Below are 25,219 nucleotides of genomic sequence, written 5' to 3' on the forward strand. Positions count from 1 at the left end.
TTCTGTGACATTCAATTTTGGTGAACCAGGCCTGTACCAGAAAACCAGGTATGATTTGCGGAGAGCTATTTCAAGGGTGAAGAGACAATTTCGAATAAGGTTGGAGGCGACATCAGATCCACGACAACTCTGGCAGGGTTTGCAAGACATTCCTTCCTACAAAGTGAAACCCAGTAGCATGAATGGCAGTGATTCTTCACTACCAGATGAACTCAATGCCTTCTATGCCCACTTTAAAAGGAGAATATGACTACAGCTGCACCTGATGCCATTGTGATCTCTATCTCAGAGGCTGATGTGTAGTTGTCTTTAAAATGAAGACCCCAATGAGTACCTGGTTAGACTCTGAAAACCTGTGGAAACCAACTGGTGGGAGTATTCAAGGACATTTTCAACCTCTCACTGCTACAGGAGGAAGTTCCCACTTGCTTCAGAAAGGTGACAATTATACTAATGCCTAAGAAGAATAATGTGAGCTGCCTTAATGACTATTGCCCGGTAGCACTCACATCTACAGTGATGACATGCTTTGAGAGGTTGGTTATGACTGGAATGAACTCTTGCCTCAGCAAGGACCTGGACCCATTGCAATTTGCTTATTGCCACAATGGGTCAACGGCAGATGCAATCTCAATGGCTCATGGCTTTAGATCACCTGGACAACACAAACACCTAGGTCAGGATGCTGTTTATCGTCTATATCTCAGCATTTAACACCATTCCCACAAACCTGATTGAGAAGTTGCAGAACCTGGCCTCTGTATCTCCCTCTTCAATTGGATGCTCGACTTCCTAACCGGAAAATCACAATCTGTGTGGATTGATGATGACATCTCCTTGCTGATGGTCAACACTGGTGCACCTCGGGTGTGTGGTTAGCCCACTGCTCTACTCTCTATATATCCATGACTGTGTGGCTAGGCATAGCTGAATGCCATCTATAAATCTGATGATGCAACCATTGTTGGTAGACTTTCGGGTGGTGACGAGAGGATGTACAGGAGTGAGATATGCCAACTAGTGAAGTGGTATCACAGCACCAATGTGGCATTCAATGTCAGTAAGAGCTGATTGTGAATTTCCAGAAGGGTAAGACGAAGGAACACATACCAAGAGGGATCAGAAGTGGAGAGAAGTTTCAAATTTCTGGCTGTCGACATCTCTGAGGATCTAACCTGGTCCCAACATATTGATGTAGTTATAAAGAAGGCAAGACAGCGGCTATACTTCATTAGGAGTTTGAAGAGATTTGGCATGTCAACAAATACACTCAAATGTCTATAATTGTACTGTGGAGAGCATTCTGACAGGCTGTATCACTGTCCGGTATGGAGGAGCTACTGCAAAGGACTGAAAGAAGCTGCAGACGGTTGTAAATCTAGTTGGCTCCATCTTGGGTACTAGCCTACAAAGTACCCAGGACATCTTCAGGGAGTGGTGTCTCAGAAAGACAGCATCCATTGTTAAGGACCTCCAGCACCCAGGGCATGCCATTTCTCACTGTAACCATCAGGCTTCTGTACCTCCTACCTGAAGGCACACACTCAGCGATTCAGAAACAGCTTCTTCCCCTCTGCCATCCGATTCCTAAATGGATATTGAACCCCTGAACAATATCTCACTTTTTTAACATATATCTCTGTTTGCAAAACTTTTCATCTGTTCAATATACATATACTGTAATTGATTTAGTTATTTTTTTTAATGTTGTGTATGTATTGAACTGCTGCTGCTAAATTAACAAATTTCATGTCGTATGCCAGTGATAATAATTCTCATTCTGATTCTGTATCTCTTGGACCTAGTGGAATGCATCCTTGGGTTCTGAAGGAAGTAGCTGGGGAGATTGCGGGCATTAACAATGATCTTTCAAGAATTGATAGATTCTGGCATTGTACCAGATGACTGGAAAATTGCAAATGTTACTCTGCTATTAAAGAATGGTGGGAGGCAGCAGAAGGAAAACTATAGACCTGTTAGCCTGACATCAATGATTGGGATGTTATTGGAATCAATTGTTAGGGATGAGATTATGGAGTGCCAACAAACGCAGGACAAAATAGGCCAAAGCCAGCATGTTTTCCTGAAAGAAAATTCTGCCTGACTAACCTACTGCAGTATTTTGAGGAGATTACAAGCAGGGTAGGCAAAGGAGATGCAGATGATATGGTGTACTTGGATTTTCAGAAGGCCTTTGACAAGGTGCCGCACGTGAGGATTCCTTAGCAAGATAAGAGCCCATGGAATTACAAGTATGTAGTAACATGTTAGCATGTTACTAGCTTGAGGAGCTTTCCCTGATCACAGGGGTTGGTGTTGGGACCGCTGCTTTTTATGATGTATGTCAATGATGTGGACTATGGGATTAATGGATTTGTGGCTAAATTTGCTGATGATACAAAGATAGGTGGAGGAGCGTGTAGTGTTGAGGAAGCAGAGACTTAGTTTAGGGGAATGGGCAAAGAAGTGGCTGTCACAGCCACGAATTCGACAGCACAGTAGATATGGCATTGAATTTCTCTGGTATCCATTCCAAGCTTTTCAAGTCACAAGAACCCAGGTTCCTGGCTTTGTGGTCCCGTGACTCAGGTCTGTGTAACAAATGAGCACTTCAAGCAATTGATTCAACAAATCATCTTTCAAGTCAATAGTGTAAATTCTGGAGGAGCCCTACTTCAAAAGCTGATCCCTGGCTGGTGTGTGCAAATACACAAGTGAAGTAACCCTATCAAGAGTATTTTTAACTTTTTGATGAAAGTAATGGTACAGACTAGGAAAATTGAGCTTTCATGTAGCAAATTAAACAGATTTACAGAGAGCCAGCTAGCTTTGCGATGAAAGAAACCTGTCTATGTTGTCTTGATCTATAAAGTTGAGAGTATATCTTAACTGCCTCTGGAAAAATTGTGAAAGATAAAACATTGAGTAAGATTTTAAAAAAAGTTCCTTCTCTAGGTTTCAAGTTTCATGTTTCGAAGTTTCCCAAGGACTTTTCTCTATCTTCCCAAGGTTTTTATTTTTCCGATTGTTTCCAAGGCTTATTCAGTGCGCTTGGGGTTATTCAATGCCCTCCCCAAGCTCCCATCAGCTCATGAGACTGCCACATTCCTGGTTCAACATATGTTCAGGCTCCATGGCTCTCCTCAAGACATAGTGTCTGATCATGGACCACTGTTCACTTCCCGCTTTTGGAAGGCTTTCTGCTCTCTTGTATGAGCCATGGCCAACCTCTCGTCTGGCTTCCACACCCAGTCTAATGGCCAGACTGACAGAGTGAACCAAGAGTTGGAGACAATCCTGCACTGCCTTGCCTCTTCCAACCCCACGTTTTGAGCTCCCAATTGGATTGGGCAGAGATTGCCCACTATAACCTCCAGTCATCCTCCAATCGGTATGTCTCCCTTTGAATGCCAGAAGGGATTCCAGACCCCACTCTTCCCTGATCAGGAAATCAATGTAGGAGTTCCTGCTGCTGAACAGCTGATCCAGCACTGCAAGCACACCTGGAGACAAGCCAGGACTTCTCTGTTGCGCGCCCAGAAGCTGCTTTCCCGGCAGGCTGATCAGCTCCGTCGACACGTAAGACCATTCAAGCCAGGAGAGGTCTGGTTGGCATCAAGGGATCTTCCCCTGAAAGTCAAGAACTGGAAGTTGGCACCGTGCTACATTGGACAGTTTGTAGTGGAAAAGGCTGTCGACAAGGTGTCCTGTAGATTGCATTTATCAGCATCACTGAAGCTCCACCCAGTACTCGTTTCCCAGCTCAAGCCGGTTACTTCCCTCTCCCCTGGTCCCAGTCACCCCACCGCCCCCTCCTCCCCATCTGGTAGGTAGTTCCCTTGTCTATTCTGTGCGGCGCCTCCCGGCATCTCACCGGGTACGTGGTAAGGACTGGGAAGGGTATGGCCCCAAAGAACATACTTGGATCCTGGTGAAGGACATCTTGGACAAGTCGTTGATCCGGGACTTCCAGTGGACGCAGGTCTGTGGCACCTTGGGGGCTGTGCCTAGAGAGGAAGGGGGCCTGTGAAAACCACAGATTCGGCAGTGCAGTAGATACGGCAATTGAACTTGTGAATTTGCACATGTCAGCTAATTATGTAATTGTGATAGTTCTTAACTCCATACTTGTCATCATGCTTGTTGAGACTTGGACAGAGCACAGCAACGCTTTGACTGTTTGCGTTCGGCCTTCCCTGAGAAATTGGACTTCCGAGTCAACTGAATCTGGAGACTAGCGGTTTAATTCTTAGTTGTTTTCAGCTACAGTGTAGGCTTCATTACCAGCCCTGTTTGACCTAGTGTTTATTGTTTTCTTTCCTTTTAACACTGTTCACCTTAAAGTCTGTGATCTATCGACCTGCTTCAGTGTCTCTCACTCCACACTTGGGCCATATCCGAACCTGCTGACATAGCAAATGAAAGACAATGTTGGAAGGTGTATGGTCATGCATTTTGGTGAAAGAAATACACGGGTAGACTATTATTTAGATAGGGAGAGAATTAAAAATGCAGAGATGCAAAGGTACTTGGGCATCCTTGTGCAGGATTGCTTAAAGGTTAACTTCCAGTTTGTGTTTGTGGTGAAGAAGGCGAATGCTATTTTGGCATTCATTTCCAGAGGTATAGAAAATAAGGGCAGGGATATGATGTGAGACCACACTTGGAGTATTGTGTGTAGTTTTGGGCTCCTTACTTTAGCTAGGATCTACTGATATTGGATAGGGTTCAGAGAAGATTCAAGAGAATGACTCCAGGAATGAAAGGGTTACATATGAGGCAGCTCTTGGGCTGTATTCCCTACAGTTCAGGAGAATGTGGGGGGGATCTCATAGATAGATACTTTATTCATCCCCATGGGGAAATTCAACTTTTTTCCAATGTCCCATACACTTGTTGTAGCAAAACTAATTACATACAATACTTAACTCAGTAAAAAATATGATATGCATCTAAATCACTATCTCAAAAAGCATTAATAATAGCTTTTAAAAAGTTCTTAAGTCCTGGCGGTAGAATTGTAAAGCCTAATGGCATTGGGGAGTATTGACCTCTTCATCCTGTCTGAGGAGCATTGCATCGATAGTAACCTGTCGCTGAAACTGCTTCTCTGTCTCTGGATGGTGCTATGTAGAGGATGTTCAGAGTTATCCATAATTGACCGTAGCCTACTCAGCGCCCTTCGCTCAGCTACCGATGTTAAACTCTCCAGTACTTTGCCCACGACAGAGCCCGCCTTCCTTACCAGCTTATTAAGACGTGAGGCGTCCCTCTTCTTAATGCTTCCTCCCCAACACGCCACCACAAAGAAGAGGGCGCTCTCCACAACTGACCTATAGAACATCTTCAGCATCTCACTACAGACATTGAATGACGCCAACCTTCTTAGGAAGTACAGTCGACTCTGTGCCTTCCTGCACAAGGCATCTGTGTTGGCAGTCCAGTCTAGCTTCTCGTCTAACTGTACTCCCAGATACTTGTAGGTCTTAACCTGCTCCACACATTCTCCATTAATGATCACTGGCTCCATATGAGGCCTAGATCTCCTAAAGTCCACCACCATCTCCTTGGTCTTGGTGATATTGAGACGCAGGTAGTTTGAGTTGCACCATATCACAAAGTCCTGAATCAGTTTCCTATACTCCTCCTGTCCATTCCTGACACACCCCACTATGGCCGTGTCATCAGCGAACTTCTGCACATGGCAGGACTCCGAGTTATATTGGAAGTCTGATGTGTACAGGGTGAACAGGACCGGAGAGAGTACGGTTCCCTGCGGCGCCCCTGTGCTGCTGACCACCGTGTCAGACCTACAGTCATAGGAACATTCCGAACGTTGAAAACCTTCCCGATGTGGAGAAATTACTTTAGTCAGAGGATGGTAAATCTATGGAATTTGTTGCCACAAGTGGCTGTGGAGGCTGTCATTGGGTGCATTTAAAGCAGAGATAGATAGGTTCTTAATTAGCCAGGGCATCAAACAGTTTGGAGAGAAGGCAGGGGAGTGGGTATGACTGGAAGAATTGGATCAGCCCATGATTGAATCATGAAGCAGACACAATGGACCAAATGGCCTACTTTTGCTCCTATATTTTATGGTCTTATGAAATTTACAATGATCAATTCACCTGCTAACCAGGACCTCTTTAGACTCTAAGGAAATAGAGCACCTGGAGGAAACCCATGCATTCCACAGGGAGGACCTATGGCCTCTTTATGGATGATCTCGGAATTGAACTCTGAACTCCGCAGTGAGATTTAATAGCACTGCGCTAACCACTATACTACCATGGTGGTTCCTATTGATTAGAATCTGCCAGTCATTCATTTCTGAAATGAGATCTTTAGTCTTCAAACTGTATTGCTGTACTTGGATATAGATTCTACAGGAAATATAAAAATAAACTAATTGAAAACAGGAAATAATGGAAATGCTCTGCATGTCAGTCAGCATCTGTGGAAGAAGAAATGGAATGAATGCTTTTGGGTCAAAGATCATTCATTAGATCTGGGAAAGAGACAATTAGTTTCAGTCTGCATGGAGGTTAGGAAACTGATCAATATGATAAAGGTAGCATTGCTCATAGCGTAAGCTCGGTTGTCATGGTAATAAACTCAAACTTATCTAGTTAATGAGTTAACAGGAGCTGGGGAGAGAGAGAGCACAAAAATGGTAAAGCCAGTGAATTCAGGTAATTTCCAGTATGTTGGGCTGTTTCATTGTAGAAAACACAAAATGAGCTATTATTACTGATTAGCAGTATGGAACCCTCAGGTTTGTGTTTGTCTAGGGGAAAGCAGCCTCCGGTCCAGACAAACTGAGAAATCTTGTTTGCGTGGATGCTGCGTGATGTTGCCCGGTTACAAATCCATACCGCACAATATCAGTATACAATATGCAATAAAACAATTGAGCTTTATAGTCAGATTAAGAATTATAGGGTTAATAAAGAAAAGAAAAAAAGCTCAATTTTAATTAAACAGTCTAATATGCACATTGGAGCTCATGGTTGTCAGTCTACTTGTTCCCCATTGACCTCCTCTAAGAGTTGTCGACTCATGGACCTTCACTCCAAGAGCACTCCATTCTGCAGTTTACCAACTCTCTCCCCTTGAGTCTCCTCTCTTCATTTCTCGCCGACAAAAGACCGTGAATCCCTTCACAAGACCCACAAGAAAGAAACAACATGCCTCTCATTGGATGGCGCACATTCCAAAGCTCTCGTTATCTCTAGTCATAACCCAAACACTGCTGCTACAGAGAGGCCACTACATTAGCAGTCAAACATTACAGAGCATTACAGGTAGAGTTAGCAAAAGGGAATACTCCAGGCCATTCAGTAAAATATTTATATTTACTTATTTTCACAGATCAGTAGGGCTACTTTGGGGCTAATGAGCTGCACCACCCAGCATCAATTTAACTATCCTAGTTGGTACCTCTTTGGACTGTGCGAGAAAACCAGAGCACCCAAAGGAGACATATATAGTCACGGTAACAGGCCTTTCCAGCCTAACGAGCCTGTACTGTCCAATAAACCTAGTAACTGGTATGGTTTTGGAATGTGGGAGGAAGCTGGAACATCAAGAGGAAACCAACGCAGTCACAGGCAGAATATCCAAGCTCCTTACAGACAGTGGAGGACTTGAGCCTCTGTTGATGTAATAGCATTGGTATATCTGCTAACTACTGTGCTTTCCTGGATAGTTATGGTAGATCTGGAAATTCCTAAATTCCATATAGATGTGTCTGTCTCTGACAAGAATAAAAACTCAGAATAAGACCAAGGAGGGAACTGTAATTTGATGAGCCTCACAACTCACTAGGCCTGTACCAGTTCTTACAAAGAGTGCATAGAGCCACAAGAATGTCTGGCACAGGCCTTTGGCCTACCGAGTTTGTGTCGATAATCAACCACCCATTTCTTTGAAATTTTTTTTGTAAAAAATTTATTCCCACTACTCCATTAATATAATTGACAATGGGTGGTGGGGGTGGAAGTGTCTCTACCAAAGGAGGTGTAGGGTGCTCCTTCCCTCCGCTAGCGTGTCGGTCACCTTTGGGCAAGGTGTATCACCTGTTTGACCACCTGATTAGGGTCACGTGAAGCCATGGGAATAGGTGCTAGATGGTCATATGAGCAGCTGGTGCATATCACAAGTCCTGGTTATGCAACCACTGATGCCAGACAGACAATCTCTGAAAATTATTGATAATGGCTGGGGTCACCTGTCCTGTAAAGACATTACCTAGAAAAAAGCAATGGCCAAGAACAATCATGGTGATAAAACCATGATTGCCGATGTCATACGATGATGAATAAAAGACATTAGGTAACACTTAGAAAGATTGGATGATTGAAAAATGGAAGACTATGTAGGAGAGAAGGGTTAGATTGATCTTTGAGTCAGTTAAAATGTCAGCACAATTTCATCAATGGAAGGGCCTTACTGTGCTGTAATGTTCTAGGCTCTATGTTATATACTCTGGCAGACCAGGATGTTAACCCAGACATGAAAGCTGAGATCTAGATCCAGACTCTGGCCCAGAATGTCGACATCTGCTCTGGAGGGCCAGACCCATGTAATCCCTGGTGCCAGGCCTAGATTTGGGAAGAGCAGAAAGATGATATCGTCCTTTCTTCCACCATACTATTAGCGAGTCACAGAGTGCTGCTTAAGTGATCATGTCACCAGGTGCTACCATTGGGGACAGCAGTTAGTGCAATCGCTGTACAGCAGCAAGGATCACTGATCTGTTTGATTCTGCCCTTTCTGTAAGGAGATTGTACATACTCCCTGTAACCACATGTCAGGAATTGGAGAGGAGGCTTGAACCAAGAACAGAACAACAGATGATTTAGCAGTAAGCAATATTTTACTAATAAACTGCAATATAACAAGCCACGAGGGCGGCCACAAAATGAGAGAGAACAAATAGTTAACACGACAAGCAACAACAAGGTAACCGAAGGCTAGGAGCAACTGGTTGAAGGCAGGCGGGCTCGATGAATGAACAAAGGCTGAGGATGAGTGCTGGGTTTAAATAGGCTGCAGGTGATCCCTGTTGGCTGCATGGAGTCTGGGAGGTGCCTGTGTGTGCAGGCCTGACACCACATGGCTTTCTTCTGTTTGCTTCAGTTTTCTCCCACATTCCAAAGATGTTTAGAGTTGGTGAACTGTGGGCAAGCTCTGTTGGCACCAGAAGCATGGTGAACCTCTTGGGCTTCCCCCAGCACAGTCCTTGGAATGTATTGGTTGTTGACACAAAACAATGCAATTCATTGTATATTTCGATGTACATGTAACAAATAAAGCTAATCTCTAATCCCTTAACTATATAACAGTACTAATTTTCTAAGCTTTCATACAGTACTGCTTAAATCATTAAGTATAAGAAATAGGTCATCTAAGAAATAGCCTGGCAATAATTGTGGCCTGCCCCCAGCAAAAACCTCGGCCTGTGTTGGCCATTGCTGTAAGCTTACACATTTCACTACATGATTCAGTGTTTCAATGTATATATAGGTAATAGAGCTAATCAAATCTAACCTAAGCAATACAAGGGTTAGCACCACCTTGGAGAATCCTAGTTCTATCTCTCTCTTGGTTTTGTGGAAAAATTGGAAACTTGGCACAATGTCAAATGGGGCAGCCAATTTTCATGTACTATTTGGGGCTAGAGGAAATGTAGGCTAAATAATTGCAAAACTACTGGGTGTCTAAGGTTACACATTAACCAGACAAAGTGAGACTATTAATTAAAATGATTGGGTTTCCACAACAAACAAATAGTTTCCTTTCAGTGGCACTACCAGCTTTTATCGCATATTCATTTAATTAAATGAATTTAAATCTCCAACGTAATATGGTGTGAATTAAGCTCATTAGTACATATCTCCGGATTACTATCCCAGCAACAAAAGTGAACAAAGCACTTTGAGGAATAAAGTGTATTGTTATTATATTTTAATCATGATTTTATTCTGGAACAACTCCTAACATAGTTTTGCTTTTCTCTCTGGTTATGAAACAGATGGAGTCTCCACTCCGGATCATGTAATACATAGTGCTCAAGTATGTTATTTCAAATCCTACTCTGGAAAACAATGTATAAAATTTTTCCTCAAGTCCTGCTGAAGGTTCTGAGTCTGAACCATCGACTGTACCCTTTTCCATAGATGCCGCCTGGCCTGCGGAGTTCCTCCAGTGTTTTGTGTGTGTTGCACAAAATCCTTGCCTGATGGATCAAGTTCATTTTCAAGTATAATTATCTTTGAACCATACATGAATAAAGCCAAATGAAATAATGTTCCTCCAGGGCCAAGGTGCAAAACATATTACCAACAGCACACTGCACATAATACTTAGCCCAAATACCACATATGGTTACAATTTCAGAAAACCATACAGTTATGAAAAATCTCCATTGAAATATTGAATGTTTGCAGCAGATGAGGGTGTCTAAGATAATAAGGTGCAGTTTTCACATGAGAAGCAGAAGGTTTGGAGGGGATCTGAGGGGGAATTTTTTTTATAGTGGTTAAAGTTTAGAATAACTTCACCATAAACAGTCCCAAGCCTGACTGCAAAAGGAGGAGGATTGGACATGGGACTATCAACCCCATCCCAAAAAGCTCTGTGCTACAGAAATGCCAAAAGAGTGCACAGCTAGAAAACTTATCCCGAGGTGGAAATTGCTAAGACAAGGGGATAATAATTTGATTAGAAGAAAGTATGGGAGGGATATCAGAGCTAAGTTTTTCACATACAGAGCAGTAAGTGCAGGGTACACACTACCAGAAATGGTGGAAAAGGTAGACACATTAGGGATATTTAAGTGACTCTTACATAGGCATATGGATGAAAGAAAAATGGAGGCCTATGTGGGAGGGAAGAGTTAGAATGATCTTAGAGTACGTTCGAAGATTGGCACAACATTGTGACCAAAGGGCCTCTACAGTGCTGTAATGTTCTATGTTTCATGTTCCAGAACTCATGAAGAAATTGTATGAATATTGGTTTGTGTTTCTTAAAACCTATTTTAGGCTTTTGTGGTTTGATATGAGAGCAAAGCCAATAATCTTTAGCAGTAATGGAGAGCAAGTAAACATTTCTTCAAAGCATAACTTGTACATTACAGAAGAACAGAAACCCTTTTTGCTGCTTGATACATTGCTTAAAAAAGAACAAACACGACACATATTAACATAAAACAAGACATATGAACATAGACCATTACAGTGCAGTACAATGTTGTGCCAAACTTTTAACCTACTCCAAGGTCAATCTAACATTTCTCTGCTAGAAAGCCTCCATTTTGTTTTATCTATGTGCCAATCTAGAGTTTTTAAAATGTACCTAATGTATCTGCCTCAACCGTCACCCCGGCAGACCACCATCACATTCTTTTTTAAAAAAAAACCTACGATTGACAAATTTCCTATACTTTCCTCCAAACAACTTAAAATTGTGACCCCTCATATTAGCGCTTTCCACCCTAGGTTTCATCAGTGTTGTAGCTGTGGAATATGACGATACTGCATTTGGTTTTGTTATAATCCTCTCCTGGTTATATCAGGGCTCCATTCCTATGAACTGCTGATAATCTGAACTCTTCACTAGTTGTAAATGCTCCTTTCAGCCGAGACCCCAGGTAGCAGAAAATTCCTGCAGCCCCACAGCAGCTGGCAAATCCAACAGATATCTCTATCAAGCATAAGAGATTCTGCAGATGCTAGAAATCTAAAGAAACACACACAAAGTGCTGGAGGAACTCCGCAGGGTCAAGCAGCATTCATAGAAATAAGCAAACAGTCATCGTTTCGGGCCGAGACCCTTCTTCAGGACAAGCCTTTTCTAAAAGCTTGTTCATACGTCAGACTGTACATTGGGTGTTGGTAAATTGGAGAAGACCAGTATATTCAGTACAGTGCATACGTCCTTCCAAGGACCAAAGGGAATCAAAAAATTCATAAAATATGCCTGAATCCAATTTGTGATAAATGTTTTTCATTATTCTCTAAGATAACAAGGGTAGTTTGGACACGTTTTTCTAGTCATGCTATCATGACTGGAGATGAGTGTGATAATTTATCCAACAAATAGATATCTGGTAATTCTATGGAAAGACAAATTGGTTATGATCTACCATAAACATAGTGTAACACATACAAAATGCTGGTGGACCTCAGCCGGTCAGGCTGCATCTGTGGAAATGAAAACAGTCGATGTTTCGGGCTGACACTGCCATCACCTGTTAGAGAGGATTAGAAATTTAAGGATGCGTTCAGATGCCTTTGGTTCTTCATAAACTTTTAGATGTTAGAGGGAGGATATCTTTATTATGTAAGCAAAACAATCTTGAATGTTTTAGCCATAACATTCCATAAACTTCCAACTGTCAGAACATAGCTCAGTTACTATCTTCCCTTTTGTGGCTTGGTGCCAGTGCCGAGTACAATAGCATAATTATTCATCCTGAGTTACAGGAGATTGAGCAAGATATCGTTCTTCATTGAATATGTCATAAAAACTGAGACATTTTGTTGGCTTGGTAGCAGCCTACGAGGAGTTCAAATGAACTATATTGTGAATTTTCAGTGCCAGATTGCTTCCATTTGTTCAGCTCCTCCCAACTCAGGGGAGTTTCTTGTATTACTTCAGTCAGAATTATCATGGGGTCCACCTTGTTTTGAAGTTCTGCTGCTCTGGATGACTAATGTGTATGCCTGTGTTTGTGTCAGTGTGATTTTTCCATCCCTCCCATTCTCTAGTGGTTAAAAATTCTCCTTTCTGACCTGTCCTCCTTTTCTCTAAAACACAAAAATGCAAGCTGCATTTTACTGGGCAGAACACACTGAATGATCACTTTATTAGGTACTGTGACTCCTGTACCCTAATGAAGTGACCAATGAGTATTTGTTTGTAGTCTTCTGGTGTAGCAGCCCATCCCACTTCAGGGTTTGATGTGCTCTTCTGCATACCACTGTTATAACTTCTGGTTATTGGCTGGACTATGGCTTCGGTTGTAAAGTGTGGTTATTTGAGTTTCTGTCAGCTTGAATCAGTCTACCCATTATCCTCCGACCTATCTCATAAAAAAAAAGGCATTTTCACCCACAGAACTGCCATTCACTGGATGCATTTTGTTTTTTGCACCGTTCTCTGTGAACTCTCGGGACTGTTGTACATGAAAATCCCAGGAGATCAGCAGTCTCTGACGTACTCAAACTAGCTTATCCGGCACCAATGATCACTCTAAGGTCAAAGAAGAATTTCGGAGTTGTATACATTGATAACAAAAGAACCTTTAGAATTTTTTTCAACCTTTTTATAATTATTTCCTATTGTCTGATTTTCACCTGAACTGCATGTTATACTTGCTCTGTTTTCAGATTTTCTCCTGAACTATGTATTATACTTGTTCCCTGATATCTGATTTTCACCAGTATTTCAAAAATCATCTTTATTGACTTGTCCTCCTCTTTGGTGAAAATTCACTTCACCTGGCAAAAAGAAACTCTCCCATGTCTTTAAAATACAACTGCTTTGAAGATGTTTCCTAGTTTTAGTCCCCTCCCCGACAAGAGAAACATTCTTGCAGTATCTATCTGGTTAAGCATCCGTAGGATTTCCTAGATTTTGCATCAATTCAAATCTAACACGAAGCCTAATATTATGGGGGTGTACTATTTGTTTGAAAGTTTTGGCAGTCACACCCTAGGAGTTATTTCAGTGTTTCATGCTCTGATTTTTTTTAAAATAGATTTGTTATTTCCATGAAGCTATTCATCCAGTCTAGTCAGAAGGAACAGCTTGGAAGTATCTTGTGCTAAAACCTGATTCCCAAATGTTAATGATATAAGTTGCAAGAAAACTAGCCACAAGTCTTTGTGAGTCTGCTGGGTAAGTTGAAGGGGCAATGCCTACAAATGCACAAGCCTGCTGGAGGCTTAGACAGCCTGTAGTGGGGCTAGAGGACAGTGTATGTGTGTGGCTGTAGGGAGCAATGGGGTTTGTTTCGCTGTGGTTGTTTTTTCACTTGGTATCGTCTGTTGTGTTCTGCTGAGCGTTGTGGGTATGCTGTGTTGGCACTGGAATGTGTGGTGACACTTGCAGGCTGCCCCCAGCACTTCCTTGGGTATGTAGATTATGAACACAAATAACAAATTTCACTGTACATGTGATAAATCTGAACCTACCTTTTATTTTTCCATAAGCTTCTATTCCCAATTTTATCTATTAAATATTAGTCTGGCTAAAATCTTCAAACACTAGCTCAAAAACTAAAATCTAGTAACATATGATGGAAACTTCAGTGATTTTTCAGAAATCTGTTTTATCAAGGTAATAATAATAATTTTAGGAAAATAAGATTCTGTTCTTAACTAAAGAAAAGACAATCCATGACTGTTGGAATATTGCTTAAATATAACATCTAAAAATTTGCTGAAAGTAATGTGCACCATGTAGACATTTAATGTGAAAGTAAGGCTCAAATGTTCACTGATCTGCAACTCAACATTGATTGCCCGTTATTTGCTTCTATTCTATTGTTCACAATTAAGCTCTTTGTGATTGTTCATGATGTTCATTAACAGGTCATAAGCTACTGTGGGGTTTTATTGCTATTAAACTATGTTCAGCTGTTATCAGCTTATTACATAGTTCCCTAGTACTGGGTTTGTTACTGGTCTTGCCGAAGTTTCAAAGAGTGAGGGAGTATTTCATTGAAACATATAAAATATTGAAAGGCCTGGATAGAGTAGATGTGGAGAGATTGTTTTGCATAGTGAGTGAGTCTAGGATCAGAGGGCACAGCATCAGAATAGAAGGATGTCCTTTTAGAACTGAGATGACGAAGAATTTCTTTAGCCCTAAGGTGGTGAATCTGTGGAATTCTTTGTCACCGATGGCTGTGGAGGCCACGTCATTGGATATATTTAAAGTGGAATTTAATAGGTTCTGGATTAGTAAGGGTGTCGAAGGATATGGCAAGAAGGCAGGAGAAATGGGTGGAGAGGGATAATAAATCAGCCATGGTGGAATGGCAAAGAAATCTGCTTCGTTGTCTCATGGTCTTAAAAGTGAATGGCTTAAAATGTGGATGCTGACTCTGTCAGTCTATCTGTCTATTTATTTACCAAGCAGAGTAGCCTCTTTGTGGCCTTCGTGCCACACCACCCCGGAAACCCCCAGTTTAACCCTAGCTTAATCACAGGACAGTTTACAATGACCCACTAACTGACCACCCACTATGTCTTTGGACTGTGGGAGGAAACCGGAGCACCTGGAGACAAGCTGTGCATTCCATGGGGAGGGCTTGCAGACTTGTACCAGATGATGTCAGAAATGAACTCCAAACTCCGACAACACAAGGTGTAATAGTGTCACGCTAACTGCTATGTTACCGTGGCACCTCTAAGGCACCACATTTTAAGTGACTTTCTTTTACCCCCTGATGGACTATACCCCAGGGTTCTGAAAAAGGTGGCTGAAGAGATGGTGGAGGCATTAGGATCTTCCCAGAATCACTAAATTCTGAAATGGTTCCAGAGGACCGTAAAATTGCAAATGTCACTCTACTCTTTAAGAAGGGAGGTAGGCAGAAGAAAAGAAATTATAGCACAGCTTACTTGACTTCACTAGGTGGAGAATGATGGAGTCCATAATTAAGGATGAAGTTTCGAGGTACTTGGAGGCACATGATAAAGTAGGCCAAAGTCAGCATAATTTCCATCAGGGGAAATTTTGCTTGACAAATCTGAGGAATTCTTTGAGGAAAAGACAGGCAGAATGGACAAAGGAGAATCAGTTGATGTTGTTTACTTGGAGTTTCAGAGGGAGTTTGACGAGATGTCGCTCGTGAGACTGCTTAACAAGATAAGAGCCCATAATAATACAGGAAAGTTACTGGCAGGCATAAATTGGCTGATTGGCAGGAGCCTAAGAGTGGGAATAAAGGGGACCTATTCTGGTTGACTGCCGGTGACCAGTAATGTTCTTCAGGAGTCGATATTGGGACTGTTTTATTTCACGTTATGTGTCAACGATTTGGATGATGGACTTGATAGCTTTGTGGCCAAGTTTGCTGACAATACAAAGATGGTGGAGGAGCACAGTGCTGAGTAGGTAGAGAGTCTTCAGAAAAATTCAGACAGATTCGGAGAAAGGGTAAAGAAGTGACAGATGAAATCATCTGTAGGGAAGTGTACAGTCATGCACTTTGGTAGAAGGAATAAGTGCATTGACTGTTTACTAAATGGAGAGAAAATTCAAAAATCAGAGGTGCAAGGGGATTTTAGAATGCTTGTGCAGGATTCCCTGAAGGTTAATTTGCAGAGTGAGTTGGTGGTAAGGAAGGCAAATGCAATGTTGGCATTCATTTCGAGAGGACTAGAATATAAAAGCCAGGGTGAGATGCTGAGACCTTATAAGGTATTGGTCACACCACTCTTGGGGTACTGTGAGCAGCAGTTTTAGACCCCTTACCTAAGGAAAGATGTGCTGGTGTTAGGAGGTTCTAGTGGAGGTTCATGAGAATGATTCCAGGATGAAAGGGTTAATGTTTGAAGAGCATTTGATGGCTCTGGACCTGTACTCACTAGAGTTTAAAAGAATGAGGGGTATCTCATTGAAAGCTATTGAATATTGAAAGGCCTGGTAGATTCAAAAGATTCAAAGAACTAAAGTACATTTATTATTAAAGTATGTATACAGCATACAACCCCAATATTCATCTTCCCACAGACAGCCATGTAATGAAGAAAATCTATAGAACCCATTCAAAGAAAACATAAAAACCCCAATGTACACAAAAAAAAACAAATCGCAAAAATGGGGAAAAAATGAGCGAAAAACGAAAACTATAAAACATCAATCCCGAAAGTTGGCAAAAGAGTCTGGGCCTATTCAGTTTAGCTCAGTTCAGTTCTATCCAGCAGGGTGCTGTTTGTTAACTCAGGCCACAGATCCAAACCACACCACAAAATACCAACAACAAAAGGAGCGACCAGAAACACATAATAATATGAACAATAGAGTCAATTCACAAAATTTGCTGATTAAACCTTGCCCAAGACCTAGGACTCTTGCACTTGCTCCCAGGGCGAGTGAGTAAAAGAGACTACATGCACACAGACACTTCCTCCATCAGCATCAAGCGAGAGGGAAAGAGAGACCGTTCATATGTAGGCACCTTCCTCGGGGAGCAGCGAGTGAGAGAGAGAGAGAGAGAGAGCGTTCAAAAACAGGTAAATAGCGATGAACTCCTTCCTCCGGGAGCAGTGAGTGAGAGGGAGAGACTGTTCAATGGAAGTGGAGAAAATGTTTCCTATAGTGGGGGATTCAAGGACTAGAGAGCACAGCCTCAGAATAGAAAGATATCCATTTACAGCATAGATGAGGAGTCTGTGGAGGATAAGTTACTGGATGTATTTAAAATAGAGGTTAATAGGTTGTGGAATGGTCAGGCTATGGGGAGAAGGCTGGAGGATGGTGTTGAGAGGGATAATAAATCAGCCATGATGGAATAGTAGAACAAACTTGATAGGCCAAATAGCCTGATTCTGCTCCTATGTCTTATGATCTTATCGTCTTGAAAGTGAACATTTTTAAGTATAGAATCTGACTCCTTCAGTCTATAAATTGTTTTACGTAACTTTCTTTTCCCCCTTTGTTGCCTTTTACTGTGTTCACAATTTACATAAGAGTTAATATTTCATTTGGGTGCTATGTTCTCTTGAGTACATTTGAATAGGTTCCTGGTGAACAGAAAAAGGCTTACAATATGCAAAGTAATGCATACAAAATGTTTGAGGATTGCCGCAGGTCAGGCCGCAACTATGGAAAGGAATAGAGTTGACATTTTGTGCAGACCTTCATCAGGACTGGTTGATTAAATATTTACAATATGCAATGTGTAATGCTTCTGAGAACAAAGGCAAGGAAGCAACTAATAATTTCTCACTGCATTGTCAGACATGTTGCTTGCTCTTCATTTATCTTTCTGTGCCAGACTCGTATTAAATTCACTGTCCTTCACTCAGTTTTCCTTTACAGTTGTTCAGTCTTTTTATTTGACCAAGCAATTTGAATGTAGAGTCAAGCCATTTAAAAACTGGCACTCCAGCCCACGGTGTTCGTACTGACCAGCAGTGCTAATGCATAACTGCATTGTTTGATCAACGGTGGTTAGCCTCATCAACCACAATGACAAGGTGGTGTACAGCTGGTGGAATGGTGCAAACTCACCAACCTGAGTCTTCATGTGGACAAAACTAAAGAGATGATTGTGGACTTTAGAAAGGTACAGGCTGACCGCTCCACACTGCACACACACAGCTCCTCCGTGGAGAGAGTTAGGAGCACAAAGTTTCTGGCAGCACGAGTGCATGATTTCACCTGGTCCCTCATCACCACCTCTTTAGTCAAGAAGGTACAGCAGCAATTCCATTTGTTGAGGAGAATGAGCGGTTAGGATGAGAAACAGCTTCTTCCCCCAGGCTGTAAGACTACTGAATTCCCTGCCACCCCTGAGGTCATCACTTAGGAAGCGGCAGTAACATTATACAGTTTACTTTCTAACTTGTATCATATATGTACCTTATCATTTGTTAATTTATGTGTGGTAATAATACTTTGGTTGTTATGTGTGTGTGTATTGTGTGTACTGTGTTGTGCTCTTTGGTCCGGAGGAACATTGTTCTGTTTGATGGTACGGTTGAATGACAATAAACTGATCTCAAACTTGTACGTGATTCATTTGCAGCAGGGGCAAATTTACACTAAATAGTTACACTTCATCTACAAATCTGTTGGTGTCATCTTCTCTATCTGGTGCTCCTGATGCAGCCTTCTCTGCAGTGGAGAGACCAGATGTAGATTGGGACACCACTCTGGCAAATACTTTTGCTCCATTTGCAAAATCAGGATTTCCCAATGGCCAACCATTTTAATTCTAATCCTCTTTCCTGTTCCAACATGTCAGTCCATGGCCTCTTCTACCACCACGATGAAGCCACACTCAAGTTGGAGGAGCAACACCTCCTCTCCATTTGGTTAGCTCCATTCTGATGACATGAACATTGATTTCTCTAACCTGGTAATATTTCCCCTTCTCACTTTTCTCTTCTTCCATTCCCCAGTCTGGCTCCCCTCTTACCTCTTCTTCTCCACACTTGCCTATCACCTATCCCTGGTGCCCCTCCTCCTTCCTTTCTCCCATGGTCCACTCTACTCTCCTGTTAGATTTCATCATATCCACTCCTTTGCCTTTTGCACCTATCACCTCCCAGCTTCTTATTTCATCCTCCTTTACCTCTCACCTGGATTCCCCTGTCATCTGCTAGCTTGTATGTCTTCCACTCCCCCCACCTTCCAGTCCTGATGAAGAGTCTTTGCTCAAAACATCAACTGCTTATTCATTCCTATAGATGCTGCCTGACTTGCTGAGCTCCTCCAGCATTTTGTATGTAACACTCTGGATTTCCAGCGTCTGCAGAATCTTCTGTGTTTACCATTTGCACTAATTTCATTTTATGCTGGTGAGGTCATAATCCTTGGTCTGCTCTGTCATCACCAGCTCATGGTGTCAGCAGGTTTTTTTGGGGGTGGCATGACCTTGAACATCAAATAGAGCACACAGTGAGAAGTTTGTCTAGCAAAGTCCCATTCATTAAGTTCTCTAATGCGGTACAGTAGTGTAATGATATCTGTAATGCTTGACAGCACCGTCAATCCAGGTTTATTTCCCACCACATTCCATAAGGGGTTTGTATGTTCTCACCATAAATGTGTGGATTTCCTCCAGGTACTTGGGTTTCCTCCTGTATTTCAGAGACACATGATTAGGAGTCGTGGGTTGTGGTCATGCTATTTTGGCACCTGAATAAATGGCGACTCTTGTGGGCTGTCTGCAGAACATCCTTGAGCCATGTTGGTCATTAACACAAATGATGTATTTCACTATATGTTTTTATGTTTCGATGTACATGGGATTTTTTAAAAAAGCTTATTGCTTTTTAAGAAATATATATTTGAATGCAGTTTTAGATCACTGATAAATTTGTAATTCAAGCATTTCCCTCTGATAGTACAAAATAAAGTAATTGAAACGGAGTGACTCAAACACAAATTCATATTAAATGAAGTAAAGTTAACACCCTGTATTCCCAAGTCTAATTTCTGGTTCTTGTATTCAGTGATAAAGATAGATAGAAGTATGTTACTGATTAAGGACTGGCCCCCTCCATCCATCCTCACATTTGGCTTAGTGTCCTTTTTCTCTTCCCAAATGTTGGATGGGTGTGGTCATTTATGCATCTGTGCTTTGGAGATTTTAATCTTCCCATCTGTTTTCTATGCAAATAACTAAAATGTTTTGGATTGGCAGTAAATCTATTCATCCACATTATCCAGAAAACATTCTCATTGCATTTAGCATGTTGAAACATATCAGAACTTCTCGTGCGTACTTTGAGCTTTAAACTTTGAAATGTCTGAAAATAGTATGTATTTTTCCTATTGTACTTTCATAGAAACCTTAGGAGCAAGAGTAATCCATTCAGCTATTTTGAATCTTCTCCACCATTTAATATGTACATGACTGATAATCCATATTCAATATCGTAGTCCCGATTCCTGTCATTAATACCTTTGGCTCTAAGAACTAGGCTCAGTGGCCACTTTATTAGGTAGGAGACTGGAAACTGGTGTGGTCTTCTGCTGCTATAGCCTGTTGACATGTTGTGCATTCAAAGATGCTCTAATGCATACCACTGGCGTAATGTGTGGTTATTTGACTTACTGTCTCCTTTCTATCAGCCTTGAACTAGTCTGGCCATTCTCCTCTGACCTCTGATGGGAAACGGGGAAGGAGAGGCAGGTGGGGGGGGGGGTATTACTGGAAGTTTGAGAAATTGATGTTCAGTCCATCAGGTTGGAAGCTATCCAGACAGAACAAAAGGTTAATTCATCCAACCTGCGTATGGTCTCATCTCAACAATGTTTTTGCTCACAGACGTACAAACAAGCTGGATGAACTCAGCAGGTCAGGCAGCATCCATTGAAAGAAGCAGTCAACGGATGCTGCCCGACCTGCTGAGTTCATCCAGCTTGTTTGTACGTCTTGATTTGACCACAGCATCTGCAGTGTACTTTGTGTTTACTTTTCGCTCACAGAACTGCCACTAACTGGATTCTTTTGTTCGTTTTGTTTTTAGAACCATTACTTGTAAAATCTAGAGAATGTTGTGTATTAAAGTCCCAGGAAATCAGTTTCTAAGATACTCAAAGCACGCCATCTGGCTCCAACAATCAGTCCACAGTCAAAGTCACTTAGACCAAAATTTCTTCTCATTTTAATGTTTGGTCTGAACAACAACTGAACCTTTTGGCCATGTCTGCATGCTTTTATGTATTGAGCTGGTGGCACAGGACTGGCTGTGTAGATATTTGCATTAACAAGCAGGTGTATCAAAATCAGAATCTGGTTTAATAGCATGAGCATATGTTGTGAAATTTGTTGTTTTGCTGCAGCAGTACATTGCAATAATAATAAAAAGCTATGAATTACAATAAATATATATTAAAAATAAAGTAAGTAGTGCAAAAAGAGCAAAAAATAAGAAAAAATAATGAGGTATTGTTCATGGGTTCATTGTCAATTCAGATAGTGGAGGGGAAGAAGCTGTTCCTAAGATGTTGAATATATTTCTGCAGGCTCCTATTCCTCCTCCTCCTCCTCCTCCTCCTTGATTTTAGCAATGAGAAGAGGCCATTTCCTGCGTGATGGGGGTTCTTAATGATGGATGCCTCCTCCTTAACGAACAAAATGGGCACTGAGTGCAGGTCAAGTTGCAGCATATATTTAAGAAGGAGATAAATAGATTTCTGGACATAAAAGGCACAAAAACTTCCGGGACTCTGAGGTTCATGTTCTCCATGTTATTTGTTCATTTTTTTTAATTGCTTCCATGTTTTTTTTCTTTTGCAATTTGGGTGTTCGACGGTCTTTGTTGTGTGGAATTTTTTTTTGAGGCTTCTAGTGTGTTTACAATAAATTCTCCTTGGGCTTCCAGCTAGGTACAGGTATTGATTATAACTGACGTTTCAATGACAAACTCTGCCATCTTCAACATGAAGATGGTAGAGTTTGTCATCAAAACGTCAGTTGTTATCAACAGCTGTACCTGGCTGGAAGTCCAGGAAGAGTTTATTTGTTATATATACCAGGAAAGCAATAGATCCTTTTTCTATTGTGTTTCTTTGTTTTGTGGCTGCTGCAACAAGACAAATCTTAAAGTTGTATATGGTATACATACTTTGATAATAAAAATATTTTGAACTTTGAAGTGGTAAGTTAGAGAGCTTGGGTTGAAGAGCTCACTCACTCTTCTTTGTTTCTAAATTGCCTTCCAGTTGCTGAAGATTGCAGTGTAAAACAGCCACGTTCATACAAAATAGATGCAGACCATGCATATCCTGTCCAACGATGAGTAATTTTCTCGGATGCTTTCTCTGAGGCTTAGTGACATGAACAATTATAATGACCTGACACTCCTCAGAGCCTGTCTTTAAGTGACTCATCCCAATTTCTGACAATTAATCATGGGCATCTTTAGAGCAATGTACATTTTATCCAAGTGTACTTGTTATCCACAGACAAATATTGAGGTAGATCAATGAAACTTGATAGGAACATCTGGAATGGAAGGGGCCACTGCAGAGGATTGGAAAAAGCGACAGAAATGTGGAAACTCAGCCAGCTCCATCATGGGGAGGTTAGTCCTTCAAAAGGTGATGAAGGCATCACGTTCTGGCATCTATCTTTAAGGATATTCATCACCCAAGATATGCTGCCGTCTTATTGCTACCACCAAGGAGGAGGTACAGAGCCTGAAGACACATACTCAGCATTTCAGGAACAACTTATTCCCCTCTGCCATCCAATTTCTGAATGGACAATGAACCAACCCCTGAACACTATCTCACTTTTCTCCCCCTCTTGTTTTGCACTACTTATTTGATTTAAATTTTTATATTGTAATTTAGTTTTTATTATGTATTACAATGCTTCAAAATAACAAATTTCATGACATATACTAGTGATATTTTATTCTGAAATAGACAATTGTAATGACCTGCAACTCCTCAGAACGTGTCTATATATGACTCATCCTATTTTCCGACAGTTTATCATGGTCATATTTGGAGTAATGTACTTTGTGTCTAAGTGTACATGGAGTAGATCAAAGAGAATTGACAGGAAATTCCACAAGGATGTATAATGATAAGGGTCAATATTTCTTAAATTAAACTATTATATATCCTTTGTGGTTGAGTAACTGTTGCTGATTAATGCATATTTCCTTTCCTTGCTAAAGTTATTACTCACAGCTTCCCATCTGTCCAATCTCTAAACTTTCCTCCTGTCACTGACTATTCTCCAAATTTCAAATAGTTTGCAAGTTTGGAACACAGAATAGACCAGGCCCTTTGGTCCACATTGTTGTTAAGACCGATGTAAACACACTCTATGATTAATCTAACCCTTTCTTCTCACACAGTCTATAACCCATCATTTTCTTTACATCCATGTGTGTAACTAAGAGTCTTTTAAATGTCCCTATTGCATCAGACTCTACCATGACCCCTGGTTGTGTGTTCCAGGCATCCACCACTCTTTGTGAGGGGGGGAGGGGAAACACCTCTGACATCTTCCCTAAACTTTACTTCACTTACCTTAAATGGATGTCCTCTGGTATTGGCCATCTTCATCCTGGGGGGAAAGGTCCTTTGTCTGTGTGTAGACCCACTTTTATCATTCAACTCTACTGTTCTGCTGCCTGAATTCCACATTCACATACCTTCTCTAAATCTTTCCACATCCTTTGAATTCCACTTTTTCTTTTGAGCTCAAGAACAGTCAGATCATTGATATTTTTCAAAAGGATTTTGGCTTTTTAAAATGATTTTCTGAATTGATATTCCCTATTTAAGGATACATATTTAATACACAAGTTGGTATCTCAAACACAGCACGCTCTCAAATCTCTACTGGAAAGCGGAGATAGCTTCCTAGTGGAACTTTAACCTATATCCTTCTGGCTGAGAAAGTGATGCTAGCTTCACCGGGTCAATTGCCACACACACAAAATGCTGGAGGACCATAGGCCAAACAGCATCTATGGAGGGGTAAAAAGGAGATCCTTTTCTAAATGGGGAGCAAATTCAGAAATCAGAGGTGCGGAGAGATTTAGGAGTCCTCATGCAGGATCCCCTGGTGTGCAGGTTGAGTTGGTGGTAAGGAAGGCAAATTCAATGTTAGCATTCATTTTGAGTGGATTAGAATATAAAAGCAAGGATGTAATGCTGAGGCTTTCTAAGACATTGGTCAGACAGCACTTGGAGTATTGTGAGTATCTTTGGGTCCCTTAACTAAGAAAGGATATGCTGGCATTGGAAAGGATCCAGAAGAGGTTCTTGAGAATGATTCTGGGAATGAATGGGGTTAATGTATGAGGAGCATTTGATGGCTCTGAACCTGTACTTGCTGGAGCTTAGAAGAATGAGAAGGGATCTGAATGAACCCTATCGAATATTAAAAGGCTTAGAGAGGATGTTTCCTATAGTGTTGGAGTCTGGGATTCGAGGGCACAGACTCAGAATAGAGGGATGTTCATTTAGAACAGAGATGAGGAGAAATTTCTTAAGCCGGAGGTTAGTGAATTTGTGGAATTCGTTGCCATGGATGACATTGGAGGCCATATCAATGGGTATATTTAAAGCAGAGTTTGATAGGTTCTTGATTATTGAAGGCATTAAAGGTTGCAGGAAGAAGGCAGGAGAATGGAGTTGCGAGAGATAATAAATCAGCTGCGATGGAATGTGAAGCAGACCCAGTGGGTCAAATGCCCTAATTCTGTTTCTATGTCTAATGGTATTATGGTCTTCTCAGCATGAAATGTGGACTATTTGTTCACCTCCGTAGATATTACCTGACCTGTTGAGTTCCTTCAGAACTTAGCTTGTGTAGCTCAAGATTTCTAGCATCTGCAAAATTTCTTCTGCTTCTGAATTGGTTCTTATGTCTTTCTTTGTTCAAATTCATTTTTTTGATGAGCCTATTGAATCTTGGAAATCATTCCTCAAGTTGTAAGAGGAGCTAGCAAGATTTTGTACTGTCCATCTGTATTAACAATGATATCAATATTAA

The 25,219-nt window shown here is 41.3% G+C and overlaps 1 protein-coding gene across 2 annotated transcripts in view; it reads left to right on the forward strand.

Annotated features, from left to right (window-relative positions):
• The window catches only part of LOC140714312 (glycophorin-C-like), a 160,772-nt gene that overhangs the window by 85,728 nt on the left and 49,825 nt on the right, over positions 1-25,219 (forward strand). The window lies entirely within an intron of this gene.

The sequence above is a fragment of the Hemitrygon akajei genome, chromosome 2 (assembly GCF_048418815.1).
Source record: "Hemitrygon akajei chromosome 2, sHemAka1.3, whole genome shotgun sequence".
Classification (NCBI taxonomy): domain Eukaryota; kingdom Metazoa; phylum Chordata; class Chondrichthyes; order Myliobatiformes; family Dasyatidae; genus Hemitrygon; species Hemitrygon akajei.